At 44.0% G+C, this 23,648-nt stretch overlaps 1 protein-coding gene across 1 annotated transcript in view; it reads right to left on the reverse strand.

The window, feature by feature from the left end:
- Positions 1-23,648, reverse strand: part of ADAMTS18 (ADAM metallopeptidase with thrombospondin type 1 motif 18) — a 425,082-nt gene that overhangs the window by 400,131 nt on the left and 1,303 nt on the right. Inside the window, exon 2 of the mRNA XM_082438969.1 lies at positions 16,532-19,582. The gene's annotated coding sequence lies outside the window, so the exon portion shown is untranslated. The remainder of the gene's footprint in view (positions 1-16,531; positions 19,583-23,648) is intronic.

Genomic DNA, 23,648 nt, shown 5'->3' on the forward strand with positions numbered 1-23,648 from the left:
TCATGGTTAAGAATGTGGACCCTGGGTTCAAACAGCTCCAATTATAAAGTCTCTATCTAGCATTGCTTAGCTGAGTAACCTTAGCTACGTAGTTTGTCCTCTCTATAATAATAGTACCTATCCCATCAGATTGTTGTGAATATTAACCATTACAACATTTAAAAAGCAAACAGCACTCTGTAGGCACATAATTAAGCAGTCAGTAAGTGTTATCATCTATGTGAAAGCATTCTACAAATTGTGAAGAGCTCTACAGATGAGGGAGCTTATTTTTACTGGTGGGCAGACATGCAAGGCTATCAGCTCTAGATGAGAATTAAAGATGTCACCCATGGCTCACTAAGGAATTTCCCAGACCTCTGTCCCAGTGGCCCTAAAACACACGTAGAGAGACACCTGGACCTTATTTGCAGAGTAACTCAGGCTTCTCCACAATGCTCAAGCAGCAAAGCCGTGAAGTCACAGGGCTCTTTGTAAAAATCAATGAAACAGTGTCTAATTATGAGCATTTGTACTCACTGTGTGCTCACCAACGCTAACTGCTAGCATTGCTGTTGTTTTATTTTTAGTTTTGTAGAAAATTATCTTGTGAAAGATTCTAATAAACCGAAGAGGTAGGGGGGCACCAAAGGGTTAATCAAAAGGATTTCCTCAATTTTACCCACGTGATTTTATCACACTCATTTTGTGCAACTTAGACCGCTGTTTTGTGAACAAACCTGAAATATACATGATAGCCCATTCTCAAGGCTCTGCCTCCCGGGTTTGACCTTTAAATTATCACACTTTTCATTCATATAGAGATAAAAAGCTGCAGAACAGAGAATAATATTTGTCCTGTTGGAGGTTTCCAGGAACATCGTGACCTGACCTACACGGACAGCTGCAAGAACAGAGGATTCTGGCACCAAGAAGTTTATAACAACCAGCCACACCCCCTCCCCTTTTAGCTTAAGAGAAGCTTGAATCCTAACTCAGAGAAGACAGTTCTTTGGGACACTAGTCCACCATCTTCTCCGTCTGCTGCCTGTCCGAATAAAGTCGCTATTCCTTGCCCCAGCGCCTCGTCTCTCTATTTTTTTATTGGCCTGTCGTATGGCGATCAGTATGAGCTTGGACTCCATAACAAAACCATCATGTTTTAAGTACTTTACATGTAGAATCACATTCGGTCCTCACAATAACCTTATGAGTTAGGTACTAATAGCATCCCCATTTTACACATGGTGAAACTGAGGCCCAGGGAGATACAGAGATTTGCCCAAGTCCACACAACTGGGAGCAGGTGAAGCCAGGACTCTGGTCTGAGAGATTCCAGAGCCACTGCTCTTCCTTCCCAGGAGACAGCCTCACCCTATTGCTTGGTTTCTGCCAAGGTCCAGTTCACTGAATATCTGGGAGAAAAGAGTGTGAGAGCCACGATGGGCCTGTTGCATAGCAACCCTGAGCTTGAGCCTGGTGAGGGGAGATAGGCTCCTTAAGTTTTTAAAACACCATCACTAAAAATAGCCTGAGCTATGACAGCTTAACACAAGGTCTCCTCCAAGAAAAACCCATCTCGCAACGGAATGTCTTTGCTGTGTTGTCCTTGAGAAAAGCATGTGAAATTATGGGAGGCTGGGTATCAGCAGCTTTTCCCAGAAAACACACTACTTCATTCCACTCCTTCACCTCAGAGGGGAGGGTGCAGCCATGTGTACGCGACTCATGAAATTGCTATCTCCATATTTTTTTCCCACTCCAAAGCTGTAATTCAATCCAGGTCGGGGCAAGAGCAGTCTGCCTGATTGCAAAACATGGCCTTCGGCTTCCCTGTATTAATCTCCCAGAAATTAATCACCTTGGTTGGAATCACCTTAGGTACAAACGTTTATAATGCCTACATTTGTCACTCCAGAAGAAACCGTGCCAATTCCAGGGGCACCAACTATAAATCTCATACCTTACAAAGAATAGTAGATATTTAATTAGATCTTAAAAAACCTCTTCACCTAGTACCTTGACGGTCTCCGGGTCCTCTTCTAAGGCTGATAATTAAAAGAACTGTCTGAGCCTGCTGTATTTCTCTGGCAATCAGAAAGTGCCTATCACAGTAACTACTGAGCCTGAATATTGGCCTGGCTTGGGTAGGCACATGAAGCAACAAAAGAAATTTAAATGCAGCCACTTGCCCACAAATAATAGTTAGCCATTTATTTATTCAAGGCAGAATAATGGTACCCCAAGGTGTCCATCTTCTCATCCCCAGAACCTGTGAATTTGTTAAATTACATGGCAAAGGGAATTAAGGTTACAGATGGAATTAAAAGTGCTCATCTGCTAACTTTAAAATAGTGAGATTATTGGGATTAACATATACACATTACTATATATAAAACAGAAAACCAACAAGAACCTACTGTATAGCACAGGGAACTATACTTAATATTTTGTAATAACCTATAAGGGAGAAGAATATGAAAAGGAATAGAAATGTATTATATATATGTATAACTGAATCACTTTGCTGTATGCCTGAAACTAACACAACATTGTAAATCAACTATACTTCAATTTTTTAAAAAAAGGAGTATTTAACTCAAAAAATAAATAAAATAGTGAGGTCAGCCTGGATTATCCAGGTATGCCCAATGTAATCACAAGGTTCTTAAAAGTGCAAGAGGGAAGCAGAAGTAGAGAGTCAAAGGAATATATGATTAGAAAAGAAAGGCACACAGAGATGCAACACTGCTGGCTTTGAAGATGGAAAAAGGGGGTTCATGAGCCACTGAATGAAGGCAGCCTCTACAAGATGGAAAGAGCAAGTAGACAGTTCTCCCCTAGAACATCCAGAGCCTGCCAACACCTTGGTTCTACCCCAATGAAACCCCTTTTGTATTTGTGACCTCCTGAACTATAAGACGATACATTTGCTTTGCTTTGTCAAAAAGTTGTGGCAATTTGTTACAGTGGTGATAGACAGGAAATGAATACAAGCACTTACTTGATACTTAATTATCAGCACAGTGGTCAGTACTAAGCAGACAACAGTGAAGCTACAGCTACCACCTTTCCCCTCCTGCAGTTTATACTCTCGTGGTGCAGACAAGAGGGGAAAATAAATAATTAAAGGCGATAAAACGGGCAAAGGAGAAAAAACAAAGAGCAGTTGGCGGAAAGACTAATAGAATGGGCATGATGGGAGGTATCTCTGAAGAGGTGACATCTTCCCCTAAAGGGAAGGAGTTGAGGGGGAGAGAATTCCCGGTGGAGGGGACATATGCAAAGGTCCTGGGGTGGAAAAGAGCTTGGCACATTCCAGGCACTGACGGAAAAACAATGTGGTTGGAGCACAGCAGCCCAAAAAAAAGAGAGGCATGAGGTGACACTGACCAACAAAGAAAGGGACAGTTGTGCTGGGCCTCGAAGACCTTGGTTCCAGTTTGGATTATCTTCTGAGAGTTTTGGGCTTGAAGGATTTTAAGTAGACTGCCAAGATGCAATTCAAATTTAAGAAGATCTCTTTTGCTGCTGTGCAGAGGAACAGGTTGAAATGGAAGGATGCAGAGACACTAGGCCATTCCCCACGTGGGGAAATGACTGTGGCTTAGATTTGGGCAGTAGCAATGGAGCTGGAGAGGGTCAGGTTCAAGAAGCAAAGGATGAGGAAAGTATAGCACCTTTGGGTTCGTTTTTATTGCTGCCACCACAGTTTTCTTCAGCAAGAGACACACAAGAGGTTGGGTGCCACCTTTATCTTGTACACTAGTCAATTCTTGAAAATATATTCATTCATTCAACAAGTGTTTATTGAGTACCGACCATGAGCCAGGTGCTGTTTAGGTACTGGAGATACAGCAGTAAACTCAACATAAGCCCTTTTCCCATAGTGTTTATCTTCTAGTGGGTTAGACAGACAACAAATAAATAAATGTAAAAATGTACAGTGAAATTTCAGTTTCACAGTTATAGGCAATGAAAAGAAAAGCAGGGGATCGCTACTTCAGATAGGACGGAAATCCTGGCTAACTCACGGAAATCACAAGTTCATTATTTAGCCTAATTAGGAAATAGAAAATAGAGATGTTAATTGCACAGTTAAGATAATTAGTAATAACTGCAAACAGGGGTTGTCATGAGCCCTGAGGCAGCTACCTCTTTTTCTGTCAAAAAGTGTTCCTTGGTGAATCTTGAATTGGGCCATGGAGAATGCCTTTATTTTTGATACAAGGAAAGGAGTAGAAAGAATAGTATAAATAAAAGGGTAGAGGTGGAGGGGGAGGAAAAGAAATGGGCGGGCTGAAACCAAGCAGGACCCTGTAAGGCCCTCCCAAGTACCAAGGCCTTTTTGTGTCCCCCATTGCTTGTTTGTAGGAAAAAGGTTTCAGCCTCTTAGACCTTCCCTGAGTTCCAAAGGGCAGATTCAAACAGCTACTAATTAGGGGAGTGAGGAAATGCAGAAAGAAACAATAGTGCAGCATGGGACCTGACGCCCATTCTTCCTGGGGGCGGGGCGGGAGCTGAGTAGAGAAATCTGATACAGATCTCTGAGTTCTTCCTTCAGAACTAAGGCCTCCACCCCTGCAGAGGATGGTGACCTCAGGCTGAGCACAAGCCCAGACTGGTTGGAACCAGAAGGCGGATGGCTGAGATTCCCAGAAAGCCATCCTGTTATCTCACCGCCAGAGAATCAGAGGAGGGTCACACACCTGCAGCCCTCCCCCGCAAATGCTGCTTCTATAAAAGCTTCTTCCCTGAAACCCATCCGGTCTTTTGAGCAGCGGCCGCCCTGTTCTCCTTGCATGGCCCTGCAATACATAATCCTTTCTCCACTCCAAACTCCATTTCAGTGTGTTTGGCCTCACTGGGCACTGGGCACACGAACTTGGCTTCAACAACAATGACACTGCCAGGTCTCAGCACCAGACTTTGCCAATCTCATCATTGACAACTGGACCACTGCACGCTTTCTTAGAGACGCGAAAGTATCAACGAGAGGAAGGAAGAAGTAATGAGGCATTCCAATCAGGCTAACAGATTTATCTTTAACTAACATACCTGAACTGTATGATTTGTGTCGTATATTTAAATACAGAATTCCCCTACAAAATTAAACTTCCTTTTCATTCAGGTATTACTGAAATTGCTAAGACCAGAAAGACACTGCTGCTCAAACTGGAGGTTTACCAGCCACCACCAGCAAAAGCAGTCCGGCAGGTAAAGTCTTTTGAAATTGCTCTGTGCTAAAAATAGAAGACTAGCCAAATGCTGAGCACATCACCAAGAGATGTTAGACTTTGGGCTTCTTGATGGCAGGGGCCAACCTGCCAGCGTTCGGTTCCGGCCTAGTGCACGGTGGGTGCATATGACGATGTGAGAAGGCAGATTCGTTGGTATATTTGAGGAATAAATTAGTAACATAGGGCTTCCCTGGTGGCGCAGTGGTTGAGAATCTGCCTGCCAATGCAGGGGACGCGGGTTCGAGCCCTGGCCTGGGAAGATCCCACATGCCGCGGAGCAACTAAGCCCGTGAGCCACAATTAGTGAGCCTGCGCGTCTGGAGCCTGTGCTCCACAACAAGAGAGGCCGCAATAGCGAGAGACCCGCGCACCGCGATGAAGAGTGGCCCCCGCTTGCCGCAACTAGAGAAAGCCCTCGCACAGAAACGAAGACCCAACACAGCCATACATACATACATACAAAGAATGTAAGCAGACAAGAATAGCATTAAAAAAATTAAAAAATTAAAAAAAATTAAAAAAAAAATTAGTAACATAATCAAGTGTGACCGTACCACTACCATGTACAAAATGGCTCTGTTTCTTGCAGCAATGCCTGGGACGTAGTCTTTGAAGTAAAAATGTCTATTTATAGAGAAAGACGTATGAAACGATCGATAAACATTTGTTAAGCAACTGCACCTAAGTATGCAACACGATGCCCAGTGAAGGTCAGACAAGATATATGTCGCAGGAGAACTTTTGCTTTTTGAGAGGTTTTCATGCTCGAGAGAGAGAGAAAATATCCAAGTAAAATGTGAAGATGATGAGGATGATGGTAAGAAGGAGGAGGAGAATTTCCACCATTGATTGAAGTCTTACTATTTGTTTAGAATTCACTAAAATGTTATATTTATCATCACATTTAATCCACACAACAGACCGATGAGGAAGTCACTGGATTATCCACATTTTACAGATGAGAAAAGTAAGGATCAGAGAGGGTAAGAAACTAGCCCCAAGTCAGGCAGCCTACAAAGAATGGAGCTGGGGTTTAAACCCCTGTGTCCCATGCTCGAAAATCCTGTTTTAAATTTTTTTTTTTTTTTTTTTTTTTTTTATTTATGGTTGTGTTGGGTCTTCGTTTCTGTGTGAGGGCTTTCTCTAGTTGCGGCAAGTGGGGGCCGCTCTTCATCGCGGTGCGCGGGCCTCTCACTATGGCGGCCTCTCTTGTTGTGGAGCAGAGGCTCCAGACGCGCAGGCTCAGTAATTGTGGCTCACGGGCCTAGTCGCTCCGCGGCATGTGGGATCTTCCCAGACCAGGGCTTGAACCTGTGTCCCCTGCATTGGCAGGCAGATTCTCAACCACTGTGCCACCAGAGAAGCCCCGAAAATCCTGTTTTATGTCACTCCTGCTGATCGGGTAATGAGGGGGGCACTTGATCGAAAAAGAAAATATCTGGGAGTATAAATTGCAGGCTCATATTCCATAATAAATACAGGAAAAGTCAGTAACTATTCACCCTACAAAATGGAATAGAAAGACTCCCACTCTGGCAGAAAGGGTTTTGTCCATGTTTTACAGATGAGAAAAGTAAGGATCAGAGAGGGTAAGAAACTAGCCCCAGGTCACACAGCCTACAAATAGTGGAGCTGGGATTTAAACCCCTGTATCCTGCCCTCAAAAATCCTGTTTTATGCTGCTCCCACTGATCATGTAATGAGGGGGCACTTGATCTACAGAGAAAAACATCTGGGAGTGTAAACTGCAGCCTCATATTCCATGTTAAGTACAGGAAAAGTCAGCAGCTATTCACTCTACCAAATGGAACAGAAAGACTCCTACTCTCTGGCAGAAAGAGAGATGAAAAGGCACTTTTTTTAGAGGTTGTAATTAGCATCAGTGTCATCCTCAACATCATCATCCTTTGAGAGAGAATAACTTTAATGACATCATATTCTTAGCCTACACTGATATAACACAAACTGACTCAAACTTCATTCCATCAAAAATGCAAGTTTTATTCAACTATTAAAACTATATTTTTGAAAAAAAATGATCTGGAGAAAAGTCCATGCTATACAATGTTTAGTGATAAAAAGAAGGATATAAAACTGTATATAGTGTAGCATACTCCTATTTGTATGTCAGAAAACACCTTTCTAAGAATATATGAGGGAATTCCCTGGTGGTCCAGTGGTTAGGACTCCGAGCTTTCACTGCAGCCACCCGGGTTCAATCCCTGGTCAGGGAACTAAGATCCCGCAAGCTGCTCAGCGCAGCCAAAAAAAAAAAAAGGACAGCTTTAGGACAATTGAGGAAATTTGACTATGGATGGTAGTAGTATCATATCAATGTTAGAAATCATAATTAGTGTAAAAAAAATTAAAATGAAATTGGAAAGAAATGAAATAAAATACCATTCATAAAAAAGAATATATGAGTTAAAATATGTAAAAAAAAGTTACAGACAAATGTAAATACTATAAGTATTTCTGCATGGTGGTATTTCAGGTTATTTCTATTTTCTCCCTTAATTACCTTCTTTTTACCAAGTTTTCTAGGCAGATTTATAGTATTCCTTTATCTGAAAAATATTAATCTCAAAATCTACACACACACACCTACTTAGAGTATTAAAAATCAAATAGAAATTATACTGTTATTCACAGACTATTTCTAAATTTATAGAAGTCAGTTGGTATACTGAAGAAGAATCAAGAATCCAGGATAATATTTCTTCTTGATTCCTTAACTCTACTTTATTAATATGATGAAAGGCTATTTTCCTAGTTCCAGGAGGGTGTGAAATAGGTTTTTCTCCTCTAAATGAAGAACCATTACCTGGAGCCAAAGATTCATACACGACGGGAAAAAAAAACACAAACATGATTTAAGGCTTCCTCTCATTTTCCCAGAAATCCAGTGTAAAAGAGAAGAGAAGAATCTTAGCAAAAAAGGAAAATAAGAGTTATAATTTCTCACCAACCCAGATAGAATCACATGTACCAGAGGGGGAGGGGACCACTGGACCATTGGTTATATGGAATCTAACTTCCATGGCCAGAAAGGTCAGGCAGACCAGCCCTCTTTCAGCCTAATGAAGGAGGCTGGAAAAAATCCCCACTATCCCCAGGCACTGCCAAACAAACATTTAGCATATTCTGTGTTTCAAGAAAAATGGGAGGGAGTATTTTTGGCAACAAAGATGATTCTTATTTTTTCCCAAAGTTTGAGATGTAGGTAAATAAAAAATTTCCCTCTCATCTTTCTCTCACTTGTGCTAATGTTTGTCTTACAATGATGGAAAGGGATGCTCAGCTTCAGTGACTAGAGGACAGACAATAGGGAATGGTACAGACTATGGTGAACTTAAGGGGCAGCTGTCAGCTATCTCTAGCTAATTCGTGGCATATTCTAAGCTCAAAATGTAGCCTGCAACAGAGTTACTGGGGAATCTTTTTAAAATTAATCCTGAGCCACAAAACCAAAGATTCTATTCACTTTGTTTAGATCAAGGTTCTGGAATCTGCATTTTAACAATCACCCTGAGTCAGCACTAACCAATAAAAATATAATGTGTGCTACAATTGCAAGCCACATTGTAACTTTACATTATGTAGTAGCCGTATGTCTAAAAAGTAAAAGGAAACAGAAGAAATTAATGTTAATAACATATTTCATCTTATCATTTCAGCATGTGATCCTAATTAACAAAATTATTAATTTTTCCTACTAAGTCTTCAAAATTTGGTGCGTATTTTACACTACAGCATACCTCAATTCATTGTAGCCACATTTCAAGTGCTCAGTTGTTATTGCAAGACACTTATCTTTCTGGTTCATCTTCATGAAAGTCATACTTATACTGATTCCCATTGCTGAAGTATAAGCTGCTTGTCTGAGTCTGCTGAGGCCCCTATAACAAAATACTGCAGACTGGGTGGCTTATAAACAACAGAAATTTACTTTTCAAAGTTCTGAAGGCTGGATGTCCAAGATCACGGTGCCAGCACAGTTGGGCGGGGGAACCTCTTCCAGGTCACAGACTTCTCATTATATCCCCACAAAGTGGAAGGACTAGGGAGCTCAGCAGGGTCTCTTATATAAGAACATTAATCCCATTCATGCGGGCAGCACCCTCATGGCCCCATCACCTCCCAAAGGCTCCACTTCCTGATACCAACACTTTGGGCAATAAGTTTCAACACGTGAACTTTGAAGGAATACAAACATTTAAACATAGCAGTGCTCAAAGCCAAAAAATGTATTTGGCCCTCACTTGCTCCAATACCTCTCTCCAGCTCTGCCTCATATTAACCCCATGACTTTGGACAAGGGGCCCCTTCACCTGTCAAGATGACAATTTCCTCATCTACAGCTGAGTCACTTGAACTAGGAGATGTCTGGAGACTCTTCTTTGACGGCATAGTGATAATACATGGATTATCTGTCCTTTGGTCCCAAGAAAAGAGTATTTTTCTTTTCTTTCTGTCTTTGTTTTGTGATGCTTCTCAGGAAGTTAAAAGTGAGGGATGAAGGACCTGGTATAGACATGGTCTAAAGGCATGGTCCAAGGCATGACCTGGCTTAGGTAGCCAACCAGGAAGCTCCATTTCTGTGAGGCTGTGAGGACGTGAGTCATCACCAACCTGTAAGGCACTCACATCTGGGAGAGCCCACCTCTCAGAAGAAACGCTGCTCTCAACTTCATGCCCCCTATGAGCAAGCTGATTACTTACCGTGCATATAATTTAAACTTCTGGTGTTAATTAGGACAAGTGAGACAATGCTCATACAACAAACAACCTTCAAATCTCAGTTGCTTAAAACAGAAGTGTATTTTTAACTCATACAACATATCCAATGTAGGCCAACGCTGTTTTGGGTTTGAATTGTGTTCCCCCAAAATGCATATATTGATGCCCTAACCTCAGAATGTGACCTTATTTGGTAGTAAGGTCATCATGTAACTTGTTAAGATGAGGTCTCCTGGAGTAAGGTGGGCCTTTAATCCAATATGACTGGCGTCCTTATAAAAAGGGGAAGTTGGGAGACAGATGCACACAGGGAGAGAGCCATGTAAAGATGAAAGCAGAGATGGGGTGATGTTTCTACAAGCCAAGGAATGCCAAAGATTGGAAGCAAACCACTAGAAGCTGGGTGAGAGGCATGGAATAGGTTCTCCCTCACAGCCATCAGAAGGAACCAACCCTGATGACACCTTGACCTTGTGTTGATACTTCTAACTTCCAGAACTGTGAGACCACACAATTCTGTTATTTAACCCACTCAGTTTGTGATACCTGGTTTACAGCAGCCCAAGCAAATTGTCCCCCAGCAGCCTGAGATAATGAATACTTTACCATCTGGTAGCTGTGCCCTGTGGAACTCATGGCCTCCTCAGTAGTAAGACCCAGGGAAGAGCTGCCAGGAGGCTCTTCCATGCTTTGGCCCAGAAGCGACACAGGCCACTTCTGTTCAAAGGCTGTTGGTCAGGACTAGTCCTACAGGTCTTGACAGCAGGGCTGAGAAACAGACACAACGTTGGGTGACCATCACTCTCTGGCACCTTCCACCAGGGACCCTCCCCAGGGACTAAATATTTCTGCCAAACAATGCTCTGCTGGGTGGTAACTATGTAGTCATTCCAGTCTACCCCCTTTGCAAGTTGCAGGGGCGTTGGAAGAGCTATCAGGAAGTACTACAGGTGCACGGACAGTTTCATTTCATTTCGGATGACCATGGTAATGGAACTGTTGTAACTTTAATCGGCTGTCAAGAGTATTGTACCAAGACAGACTCAGCTCTGCATGGGTTCTGGGATGACAACTGACAGCAGTTATGACGGGGGAACAATGGAAGAGAAAGAGAGTGTGTGTACCATGGACTTGCCCCTCCAGTTCGAGGGGGAACAGACTTGGATGATGGGGCAGCGCTTATATCTGGGTCAGTAGAGAAAAGGGGTCAGAATGCCTGAGCTTAGGCCTCTTTTCCATATAACATGATAAAAATCCTTCCCCAGATATGTGCATCCCTTTGTGATTTTCAAACTGCTTGTACTTCTGTTACCTCGTTTGGTATTCTCAACACTCTTAGAAGATATGCATTTTAGGTAAAGGAAGAAAATGTTTCAGGGGAGTTAGATGATTTTCCTGAAGGCATGCAGTGTGAGTGGTTGTCAAAACCAAGGTTAGAACCTACATTTCTCGCGGCTGCTAGCAGGAGCCCTTGCCATAGCCCTGGCACAGAGGCCTGGCTCTCACTGGTGACTGGAAAACCTCCTGGTCTCTGTTCTAGAAAAGTTTTTGAACCAACAACCAAAAAAGAAAACACTTCGCTCAGCAGCCCATGAATAAGACACCCTCTTCGAGCAAGCTTGTGGAAAGTTCTTGGAGTGACATCAACAAGGAGTTGGCCGCCATGATTCCTCTTGACCTTCAGGACTCAGTAAGGTATGGCTGGTTCTGAAGGATGCATGGGTTAAAGTGCTTTTGCTCCATCCAATCTATCTCACAGGGCAGCCTTGTAAAGGAAACCAAAGCTGCCTGCTCCAGAATTCAACAAAGAGGCCAGCATAGAAACACACACGCAAGCACCAAGCTTTTAGGTGTCCAGGAAACACAATCAGGTAGTCATTCCCCTCCCCAAACCACCGGCTTGAGAAGCTTTCCAAATGCGCAGCCTGAGAAGGATTATTAAAGTGTTTCTTTTTAAGATGACTTTTTAATTGCAAAATGATAATATCCCAGCATCTCTGCCTCACTGACATTAGGGAAATATTTAGAAAGCGTTTGTGTGTCCTAAGAGAAAGGCTGGTACATAATTGCAAATTATTACCACTTTTGCAGGTCACGCTGACAAGATTATCTCCCAGCAGGCTGACAATCAGAAATCTGCTTCTAATCTGGTGGTTTTTCACAGCTGGTAACCTTTTTATTTATTCCTGGATAGAATGGAAATGAGTGTTGTATGTCTTCTCCTCTCACTTTCATGGACCATTTATCATATCAAAACCCATTTGTCTGCGTACCAGCCTAACCAAATTAGGTAAACAGAGTTCTAGAAGCAACCGACAGCTGTTAGCGAGAGGAGTAATCACAAAACACAAAGCTTCATGGCAGCAGCTGCCACATAAACACAGTTTTCAAAAACATGGCAGCTCAGAGGCAGTTTCAGGAGAGAATCTTCAGAGGACTGTTAGAGTGCTCATAATGCTTAATTTGAAACAGAGGTTTGCATTTCCACTTCCTTAATACGGTAGGAAAAGCCCTGTATGATCTGGCCCCGCCCATCTCTCTGAGCTCTTCAACTCCCCGTCCATCCCCCTCCCTTCCTGCAGTGCCCTGGTCTTCTTTTGGGTCCTCCAATGCTCTGAGCTCCTTCCACCCCAGGACCTGAGTGTGTACATCCCTCCTTCTGCTGAAAGGTAGAGCGAACACACAGACAACACACAGACACCTGCATGTTCATTCATTCACCCAACACTTACTGAGCATCTAAGGTACCAAAGGACTTGTGCCAAGTGCTATCAAGATTCAGAGACAAATGAGACATTGATTCGCAAGTTCAGCCATCAGCACAGCCCACAGGTTGTGTTTAGACATCCATATAAGAAATCATGATAGAAGCCAAGACTTGAAAAGCTTCATTGGACAATATATGCCCAGAGTCGTTCTAGAATTTTATGCACATTAACAATACAAAACAATCCTAAGAGGTAGATCCTGTTATTAGGCTCCTTTGAAAAGGAGGCTTAGGGAGATGATCTGGTCCAAAGTCACAAAAGGATAAAGGAAGGAAGAGGGGGAGGAGGTCTGGGGCAGGGCCTGAGACTCTGCACGCCTAACAAGCTTCCGGGTGATACAGATGCTATTAATGCAGAGACCACCTCTGGACAAACAGGGCTCTGGAGTGGCAGTTCTCAGTGTGTGGTTCCTGAAGCAGCAGCCGCAGTATCACCTGAGTGCCTGTTAGAAATGCACATTCTCAGCTCCACCCCAGACCTGCTGGATCAGAAGCTCCAGGGTGGAGCCCAGCCGCCTGTGTGAACAAGATCTCCAGGGGACAATACACTCTGAAATTTGAGAACCACTGCCCTAGACAGCAGTGTATTCTCTAGTCTCCTTCATTTATGGGTGTGGTTTTTTTTCCCTGCTGGACACACTGTCTCATTTCCAGATGAGGGAAGAAGCGTTGATGTCCTTACTGCACGCACGGTGGGGCCAATGCACAATCCTCCCTGGCAAATCCTCTCTCAGCTTCTCAAAGATGGTGAATTGTGCGGAGCATTCCTAAAACCCTAGACCAGACCCCAACTCAGCTTTTTCTAGATTCACCATTAACCCCTTTAGCCTGAGTTATATAATTCTCAAAACCCATGTATATATACACATATATATATAGTTTATATACCTCTGTGTGTGTGTGTGTGTGTGTGTGTATATATATATGTTTTTGATTTGATAGATTTGTGGTAACATACACACTGGACTATAAGGAATGTTTCCAAGATCTAAATGCATTAACAACAACACAAGAGAAATGAAAACTGCTGAACCTGTAGCATTACAGAAAAACACCTCACTCTGATTAACATGATATCAGTCTTTGTTAGATAGAAGATTATAATCTCTTAATAAGGGTACAAGCAAGGGTACAATCATAATTTTATGAGCCCTGACTTTAATTTCAATAGAAATTGGAGACATTTGTTTCCACTGTATCAAATTTGCCTCCGGATTCTGGCAATCTGTACTAGTCAAGATAGAATGGGTTTCCCTGGTGATGCAGTGGTTGAGAATCTGCCTGCCAATGCAGGGGACACGGGTTCGAGCCCTGGTCTGGGAAGATCCCACATGCCGCGGAGCAACTGGGCCCGTGAGCCACAATTACTGAGCCTGCGCGTCTGGAGCCTGTGCTCCGCAACAAGAGAGGCTGCGATAGTGAGAGGCCCACGCACCGCGATGAAGAGTGGCCCCCGCTTGCCACAACTAGAGAAAGCCCTCACACAGAAATGAAGACCCAACACAGCCATAAATAAATAAAATAAAAATTTTAAGATAGAATGGGCTGAGTAGTAAATAAAAGAGATTTTCAGTCGTTTGCCTCTTTCATGATCACATGGCATGTCCAGCCTTGCGTGTGTGTGTGTGCGCGCGCGCACGCATGTGTGTGCACGTGTGCGCGCGTGTGCATGTGCATGCGTGTACGTGCGTGCGTGTGTGTGCGTGTGCGTGCGTGCGTGTGTGTGCGCGCGCTGTGTGTGTGCGCGTGTGTGTGTGCGCGTGTGCGTGTGCGCGTGTGCGTGCGCACGCGTGCGTGCGTGTGCGTGCGCGCTGTGTGTGCGCGTGTGCGTGTGCGCGTGTGCGTGCGTGCGTGTGCGCGTGTGCGTGCGTGCGTGTGCGTGCGTGCTGTGTGTGTGCGCGTGTGCGTGCGTGTGTGTGTGCGCGTGTGTGTGTGTGTGTGTGCGTGCGTGTGTGTGCGTGCGTGCGTGTGTGTGTGCGCGCTGTGTGTGTGCGTGTGTGTGTGCGCGCTGTGTGTGTGCGCGCGTGTGTGTGTGCGTGTGTGTGCGCGCTGTGTGTGTGCGCGCTGTGTGTGTGCGTGTGTGTGCGCGCTGTGTGAGTGCGCGTGTGTGTGTGTGCGTGTGTGTGTGCGTGTGTGGTGGTAGTGGGGAGGAGTGCTGTGCTCCCCCCAGTCACTCAGGACCCCAGGCTACAAGAGCTCTGCCATCTTGGGACACAGCTCCCTCAGCCTGTGGCCCCAGATCCTGGTGCAGCATAGAAACTGGAGACCTAGCTGTGGCTTTTTCACTCTCTCAACCAGAAGTGGTGCACATCACTTCCACTCACGTTTCATTGGCCAGAACGAGTCTCATGGCTCTGCTTAGCTGAAATGGAAGCTGGGAAGAGTAGTCCCCTATACATCCAGGAAGAAAAAGAGAACTAGAAATTGATGAACAATAGTAATGCCTCCACACGCAGCTGAAATAAGTTGCATTTGCATCTCCATAAGCGTAATAAGGTATCAAAATGGGTGACAATCAACTGAATAAGATCTCTACAAATCAGCATGTGTGAGACTGCCATTGATGAAGCATTTATTATGTGCCAGGCACTGACTATCCTATTTTGCATACATCATCTCAACAGGTGTGAAAGCAGCCCTCTGAGGTGGTCCCAGTTTTTTACTTAGCCAGGGTAAACCTCTAGCCAAGATCTGAGGCAAGATTTGAACTCACTTTCATCTGACTCCAGAGCACTCAAACCCAACCCACGTGCAGTCCCCATGGGTAACAACGCCAATCTCCTCCCATTGTTTCAAAGCTCCTGCTGGTTCTATATTGCCTTTCTGTGGACTACATAGTTGCTTAAATCAGATCCTACTAAGGATGGTCTTTAATCTCTGCAGGGCATTGTCTAGTGTACTGAGTCCAGGACTGCAGCCAATTAGAACTTTGTAAGGTCAGGTCTCTGAAAACATCATTAGTTAAAAACACACACTTGTGTATACACACACGCAATGCCCCCACCCCTCAGGGGTCAGCACAGCTTTAAGACTTAGAGGCTGATCTATTCTCACTTTGTCTTCTGTTCTATGAGAGAGATGGGGGCCCTGGTCCTCCCCAGAGCTAGAGGAGCCTATCATCTGCGGACACGCTACAAGGAAAATGTCATCTGGAAACATTTAGCAGGACGTAGACATGGAATGAGCAAGAGAGGAGGCTTCTTGCTTCCTCCCCTCAGCTCCCTGGAGGTTCAAAGATAAACTTCAATGCCACGAACATCTTGCCACCTTGCCCTCGGCTTCTGGTACAATTTCCTCCTCTTTCCCATTTGTACGATTCATGTTCTCCAGTTGTCTTTAGTTTTATATCAAGCAAATCGTCTTAGACCATTTTTTAATAGGCAGAGTATACATCACAAATAAAGGACATCAGAGGGCATGTATGTATTCATATATATGCACATGTATGTATGTATATATTAAGTAGCAATCAAATAGACACAGAAAAATAGACCTAAAAAGTCTAAAAACCATGTTCAATAAGGAGCAAAATGCCATTGAGTGGATATGGACCCTGGAGTGAAATGGTTTATATCCAAATCCTAGCCCAGATATACCTGCTCTGTGATGCTCAGTTGTCTATCTGCTCGCTGCCTCGGTGCACTCATCACACACACAGAAAAGAAAAGCATCTCTACCTGGGGGGGTGGTCACAAAGGTTGACTAAGCCCTTCCATGTAAAGCAATGAACGCACTTTCCCACAATGCCTCACACAGGGCTTGAAACATAAGCGGTCGTTGTTGATGCTGATGTGTTGCTACTGACCTCATCATCCTTCAGCTGGGGTAAGGAGCGTAAAACTCACGTGACTGTGGCAGAGGGTCCAGGAGGGAAAACGAGCAACTCCGGGGCTGCCAAGTTTGAGGAAGATTCTGTGGGGAGTACCTTCTTACCTAGAGAGACCAGGATGTACATTTTAACCTCTACACAAGGTCGGACAGGACCCACATTGTAGAAATGATGAACATCTCATTTCCCATGAGGCTGTACAAATTAGCCTAGTTCGCTGCACAGTATCTATTCGGGGAACAAAACGTTTCTTTAATTAGGAAGAAAGACAAACAACATTAAAAGAAACATGTTCTGTTTTTTGTCCCTGCCTCTAAAGCACATCTGTATTCTGAATGACAAAGCAGAGAGGAAATACAGCCTGACGGCGGTGCCCTTTTTCCCAGAAGGATGACTCAACTCCTTAACATCCGGACGAGACGTGTTTATAAGGATGGCAACTTTTGACAGCCACTGGTTTGCACGTTTTAGGCTATGTCTTTTGCTTCCCTGTAGATACAATGGAGCAAGTTCATTTTAAATGCACAATCTTATAAAAATGTATAAAAGCAGGTACCAGGCATATCTCATGCGTGTGTATCATCGGCACAGATACATCAGTGGATTTGTTTGTGGGCTGGTAACCTGGCCAGAATTCCAGAAAACAGAGAGTGGCTTACTCCTCTAGCACTTTCTCTTCCCCAATAGAGGAGCCAGCACCTCCTGGAGATAGCGAGGTAACTCCAACATCCTGACCCTCTTAGAAGATGCTCCTATAAGGTGATTCTCTCCCTCCCTCTCTCTCTCCCTCTCTCTCTCCCTCTCTCTGCCTCTCCCTCTTTCTCTCTCCCTCAATTCATGTACTGGCCTCCGTGAATCCTTGCAGTATTATCTCCTGCCACTGGGAGATCCACTGTGTCTTCAAACAAAGCCAGCTTCTCAACAACTTGCTGAGTGCTTTTATTCTTCTGTGTTTCTCCTTCCTTCTAGAATGAATGTCTAGCCTATTAAAATCCTTCCACTCCTTCAAAGCCCAGCTGAAATGTTTTCTTCCTTTCCATATTCTGTCAAAAGATATGCATTGATGAACTGGGTGCTGGGGCCACAGCAGTGGAAAAAAGATGCACTGTACCCTCTCTCCTGGAGAGCAGATTTTAGTGGCAGTGAAGCAGAGAATTAAGGAAAACTAAATATGTACCGTATCACCTAGTGATGAATGCCATGAAGAAAAGAAAGTAGGTTGAGGGAATAAGGAATGGTGGCAACTTCAGGCTTCTCCATGAAATCGTCCTTTATCCTCAGGAGGAAATAATTCATCCTTCCCCTATATCCTTACCCACCACTCTAATGTAGCACCACCCAAAGAGCTACATTCACCAACAAAACACCAGTTCAAATCAATATTAGTGGATATCATGGGGGCAAAAAGAAGTCTGTGGCCAAGTACATCAGAGAAAAGTTGGGCTAAACAAAGTAAAGTAGATTTCTTTGCAGCTGAATATTTTGAAAACTTTACCATGTGTGGAAATAAAGGAACTTCAGATAAAATGAGAGTCAGGACAGGCTTGTAGGGGGAGGTCTCATGCCCCTGCCATGCATAGTCAATTACTCCAGACAGGATGAGACAGCACCTATATCTCCCACGGGAAGGTGTTGTCTGCTTTACGGTCCAGCAGAAAGAAGAAAACTTCTCTTTGCCCAACAGCCCAGCCAATCAGAGACTGGAGCAGCCCCACCAATGAGAACCTCCATACATTGGGCTCCCAATATCCTCCAACGGATTCTTTGGTTTTTATAGCCCTTCCCAACTACCCACCCCCAACCTTTTTCCCTATAAAAGCAAATTCCCCTTCGTTGTTCTCTGGATTTGCCTATGATCTGCCATATTTACAGGTCCCAAATTGCAATTCCTCAGGCTATTCTCAAGTAAACTCGCTTTTGTTGCTAAAATAACTGGCTATTATATTATTAAAGTTGATACCTGTTAAAACAGGTTCCATACCTGCAAGAGGAGGTACCAAATGCAGTCTTCCCAAAATATATTTGACCACAGTGCCCCCGTGGGTCTAAAGTTGCTTGGAACATACTTCGGAAAATACTTTATTTCCGCTTCCACAATATTAATTATTTAAAGAGAGGTATGATAGCCAACCGTTGTGTCCAACATATAACTCAACACAACTCATGTCATGTAGTACGTATAAACAAATAAGCATTTTTGTTGGTAACAGCTTATTGTCTTGGGTAAAACTAAAGACCTGGTTTCAAAATCCTCACTAATGTGACAGGTGGTGGCATAGGAATGGGTGCCCACTGGGGGTATGTGAGCTTACTTTTTTTTTTTGTAAAAGAAAAGAAGTAATGATGCTTGCTTTCAGCTCCATCTCCCCAAAATACCCTGGGGAAAAAACTCTAAGAATTTTTCTCAAAGCAAGTTTTTAACCTGGAAGATATGGTAACCCCCCCTCTGTAGAGGACTTGAGCTGATGTTTCCAAGAAGGTGGCAGGACAGAAGGAAACTTAGAAACCATTTGACTGTACTAATATGGTAACCACAAGCCACGTGTGACTATTTAAATTATCTAAAAGTAAATAAAATTTAAAATTGAGTTCTGTCACATTGGCCACATTTCAAGGGCTCAATACCCACATTTGGTCAGTGGCCACTGTATTAGAAAGTACCAACAGAGAGCATTTCCACCATCGTAGAAAATTCTACTGGCCAGTGGCTGCTAGAAGTACAATCCTCCACCATCAGACCCTTGAAATTACTCCACGACAGCCCATGTTCTTTTCTGGCTTCCACTGAAGACCTTAAACCATGACCAATGCCCTCCATCCCAGACAAGATTACTGTGTGGTCATTTTAAGATGGCCCAGCCAAAGGACCGACATGGAACCAGAGGCCAGCAGCAAACGGAAGGCATCTCAGAGAGTTTCCCCATCTGCCTTTTTGCCCACCTGGCAGTGTCCACTGTCCCAGATACACCAGGAGAGGCTGCAGGCCACAGTGTCGCCCCTGTGAGCGGACCACAGATAGCATCGTTTCTGTTGAGGAAGGAAGAATGGCTTGGGTAAGGCACCAAGCTAGGTAAGTGGTGGGGTCTGGATGTGGGGAGGGATGTGAGTTTCCATCTCCTCTCACCAACCTGTACATGGAAAAGAGTTTAACCAGGGTTGAGTGGTGAGTTCCTGGTGGGCGGACCCAACACCAAGGTGAGGATGCAGAGGACGAATTCCCTGTGGAGCAGAATCTGTTTCTTCCATAGAGGCTGAGCTTCCCACATGCACTGGAAAATCTTAAGCCAATTTCCCAACTAATTCACAAGCTAATTGAGACCAGACTGCTTCTCATCGCGCTGCAGTCATGCCATTCCATGCACCCTAGGCTGAGCCTTCATCTAGATTACAAATTTCCCAGCACAGTTGTTACTGGTGATTAAACCTACTCGATTGTTCCATTACACAAAGATTACATGACGGTAAAGAAATCAAACATAACTAATCTTTATCTCATTTCTAAATGTGCACGGAAATGAGACCCAACAAGGGTAGAAAAATCTGTGAAAGATGGGCGCCCATCAGTTTTTGGCAAGCCTGGATCATGGAAACTCAGAGATTTAAGGCATTTTAATATGCAAGCGTGTATCTGTTTTATTGTTACACAATGAAAATTAAACAAGAATGAAAAAACGTCATGAATTACTTTGAAAAATCACATTGGCAGGACCAGGAAATAAATTCCCAGCAATTTACATTTTTGTAATCCAGGGCCGTTCTAGAAGCATTTTTCCAATATTCCCTATCTAACCTTTTGTTTTCAGTCCACACCCGCTGCCAGAAAAATAAAGGACTGCCTCAGGTCACCGCCTTCTTGGCTGAAGTGCTTATCCAGACTTCCTGGGCCTGGCTGATTTCCACTCTTTTATTTTATTTTTTCAGATTCGAGTTCCATTTCTCCCCCTTTCAAAGTGTAGACTTATATCAGAATCACGCAAGGGTCTGGTTGCAAATGCAGATGCATTTGTGTTGCGAATGAGGCCACAGCCCAAGAGGCTACATGTTTAATTAGCCCCCAGAAGATTCTTGTGCAGACTAAAGTTACTTGCTGCCATATTTGACATCAAAGTCCTCAACAACAAGGATCAGCTGTCAGGTGTCCCTATACCTCCAACATCCAGCTTGATGCCAAGACCAAGAATGAGCGCTCAGCCTTGAAAACATGCTGAACCAAATTCACAAGCTCTTTCCTTTTTAATGGGTCTTTTACCAAAAAGCAAGGACCACATTAAGTAGGGATCTGTACACTTCAGCCCACTTTGTACAAAACAATCCACTCAAACTTCCCTGGAATCTCTCCTGAGCTGGACCTGCCCCAGTTGCCAACTCCCAAGCCCAGAAAAGAAGATTGTTCCAGTGCTACCAGGAAGGGTACGTCCTGGCACTGGTGGTCACCAACTGCCTTCCCTCTGGGGATGCTACATCACCCAGTGTTCAAAGCAGGTGGCCTTATCCTCTCAACATCAAACGTCTCCCTTGGGAGCACTTCAACTAGTGTCTTCACTGTTACAACAGAATCACCTAGAAGCTTGCTCACAAATGCCTGTTCCTGGATGAACTTCCACCCTGAGATAAGTACCTGTAGGGTGGGATTCAGAGCACTTAGATGTCCACGCAGCCTCCTCGCCCCCAGATGATACTGATGCTGAGGACCCGACCCATTCATAAAGGAATTTCTACCTCAACCTAGTCCTCAAAGAACGCTGTCATCTTCCTCTGCTAAAAGGGGAGAAGGCTGTCCTCCTTAGCTCTCTCTGATTTGCCAGGGGGAGGGCTGGGGAGTGGACAGAGGTGATGGGAGAAGTGTCTACTCCGCCAATACCCAGCCCAGCAATTGTAACCATCATCCCCTGATGGATACGTGAGCACGAATCTGAAAGCTGTCCCCTGAGACTTCCCTGCAAGAGTTTAGAGACCCTCTGCAAATTGAGGAAGGAGTGGAGGAAACTCACATTTCTTGAGCTTTATCTTCTTAGGAAAGTAATGCTAAGTGCTAAGTGTTTCCTTCTATCTTACCTTCTCTCCACAGCCTACCTAGACCCCACTGCCTACTCCCAGGCAGAATTAATTGCTTCCCCGCTGCTCCTCACTCCCAGAGCACTTTGGCTCCCCTCCTCGAGTAGAGCACTTCTCTGGCATTAAAGCTAATTGTTGCAGGTCTTTTCCCCAGACATCCTTTGCTCCAAAGGCTGGTTGGTGTTTTCTTTATCTCTGCACCACCCAGGCCTGGCCTTAAGGTGCTGCTCAACAATGTTTCCAGGTGGGTGCACTGCAGATAAGCTTCACCCTGGCCCCTGGGATGTGCTTTTTTGAGAGGAATGCACATGGAGGTGTTGGCTTTGCAGGCTGGCCTGAAGCTTTTTATAGCTTTGCTTTCTTCAACACGTCTTCCAGAATTATGTCACTACCAACAAATCTGTGTGCAAAAGCTACAGAGACAAGTCATTTCCTCTAGAAGACATTGCCCATTAATCTTGAATCCTGTATTGTTTTGCAGATATATATATATATATATATCTTATTATGATGCATTTTACCTTGTGATGTTCCCTGTGCTATGGCTTCCAGCATTACAAAAGCCATAAAAGCTAAGTGTTTTTCCAGCAGTATTTCTGATCTTGAAAGTAGATGCCCTGCATATAGCCTTGGTATACAGCAAAGCACCTCAGGACTCTGCTTTTTACATGAAGGTAATCCAAACTCCTGCTACATTCTGATTTTCTGATGTCAGGAGTATGGATGGGGATTTTTCAGAAGGTTTAAAGCATTTTTTTTTCTGGTTCCTTCAGCCCAGACTTTTGGAAGAGCTGCCCCTGCCCAATTGCCTCCAATCTCTCCTCACTTCCAATCCATCTCCCACCCTGATTCCACAGAGATCTTCCTGAAAACCCAGACCTGTTATTCCTATTCCTTTAGAAAGAAGGTCAACCTCCATCTACTGTGGCTTCCAAAGCCTTTTCCTCTATTCCCAGGGCTCTACTCTACAAAATGCCCTTTTTGTTCCAGCCATGCTGTACTACCTGACCCTCTGAATAAGACCCTTCACTCAAGCTTGGAGTCTGCTGTTCCCTCTGCCCAGAAGGCCATTGCCTCCACTTTGGCCTCTTGAAATCCCACCTATCCCTCAAAATCTACCTGAGTGCCAGCTGTGTGACTATGGGCAAGGTTTGCTCATCTTCAAAAGGAGGATTCAATCAAAAGATGTGTGAAAGAAGAGAAAATTTAAAAAATAAAATGCTCAGACAATAATTTTCAGCCCCCCAACTCAATCTTCTAAACAGTCTCCCCTCCCTTCTTATACAGAGATGACGGCACACTGTGCATTACTAGAGCTGAGAGTCATGTTCATGATCATCCCCAACAGACTAAGAGGAGCTCAAGGGGCCGCAACTTAGACATGCCTAGCCAGAGTAGCTCTGCAACGGATATTGGATGAGGGGTTCATTCATCTCCTTCTCATTCCTAATCACATCCACAAAATTCACAGGCCAGTTGCTTCTGAGAGGTTGTGTCAAAATAAATGAACTTAGAGGTCAAAATGATCTAACCTTGCACCCTAGCTGTGCGACCTTAAGCAAGACATTTTAAAATTTCTTAATCTGGAAAGTGAGGATGGTAATACCTCTATGGAAATAACCCTACTTCGTGGGGTTGCTCAGAGGATTAAGAGTGAAGTACTATCATCACTATTATTAGAATGTCATCAAGCTTTTGGTTTGGGCTCTCCCAGCCATGGCAGACCGGCCGGGTGAACATCTGAGCTCAGTGGTTTTAAAGGTCTTGGGAACTGTGGCCCAACTGTCCCATGACCCAGGGCCACACTGTGATTTTCATGGGCCCTAGGTAATTTTGAGTTTATGGATCCCCCTTCCTCCATAAAATAATAAAATGAATTCTATTTTAGGACTGCATTGGTATAAAGATGAATATAAGCCAGGCTGTATTCATTATTACATTTTGCATATTATTGTATTCATTTTCTTCGTTTAGAAGAAATTAAAATTAAAGCATTTTCATGGGGTTTTGAAATTATTGAGGACCCCGGGCATTGCAC

The sequence above is a fragment of the Balaenoptera physalus genome (genome assembly GCF_965194825.1).
Source record: "Balaenoptera physalus genome assembly, chromosome: 19".
Classification (NCBI taxonomy): Eukaryota; Metazoa; Chordata; class Mammalia; order Artiodactyla; family Balaenopteridae; genus Balaenoptera; species Balaenoptera physalus.